Here is a 739-nt window from a genome sequence, read left to right on the forward strand (position 1 = left end):
AGGCAGATGGTGTGAAAACGTGTATATGAGGAGGTGGGGGCGGATGGATATAGGAATTAGATGAAGGGCATAGAATGGCAAGAGCAATGTGGTGTTATCTTGATGTGTGGAGTGCGCAAGTGTATAATAAAAGTACGTTCGGGGTGTATATACATATTCTCATGTATATATATATATATATATATATACATATATGGTATACACGATTTATTCACATACACACATTTCTAAGAACTGCTGGAGTAGGTTTCAAAAAAGTACAATATCAGACATTGGTAGAATTTTGTGTGAAGTTTCGGCCTTATAAGTGGAGTGTTAGTGTAGTCAGAATTGTTGTGTTTCCTGTAGAGTTACAGTTGAGTATCAACTGTTAGTGTTGTGTAAGGAGTGTGTAGTATTGAGTGGAGTGCGAGGTGTACTATGTGAAATGTGCATGGAGTGGCCTGTAAGTAGTGTTATATGTGTATGTAGTATTGTATGTTGCTTGTTATATGGGTGAAGTGGTGTTATAGATCGTGAATTATTTGTAGAATAGTCTATAAAAAGTATATACGGAATGTTTTATGTGAAAGTCTGTATCAGGGATGGTGTTATTATTTGAAATTACCGTTCTTTAATTTGTACGTAATTAATGTTGTATCCTTATCAGCTCACACAAAAAGTATATTAGAATTTTTTTAAACATTTTATCCAAGAGACATCGAGAAAAGAAGAGGGGGAATTGACCGCGCATACACAC

The 739-nt window shown here is 35.3% G+C and overlaps 1 protein-coding gene across 13 annotated transcripts in view; it reads right to left on the bottom strand.

Moving 5' to 3' along the window:
* LOC106871234 (myotubularin-related protein 13) overlaps positions 1–739 on the bottom strand; it is a 512098-nt gene that overhangs the window by 510677 nt on the left and 682 nt on the right. The window lies entirely within an intron of this gene.

This window comes from Octopus bimaculoides, chromosome 5 (genome assembly GCF_001194135.2).
Source record: "Octopus bimaculoides isolate UCB-OBI-ISO-001 chromosome 5, ASM119413v2, whole genome shotgun sequence".
NCBI classification, from domain to species: Eukaryota; Metazoa; Mollusca; class Cephalopoda; order Octopoda; family Octopodidae; genus Octopus; species Octopus bimaculoides.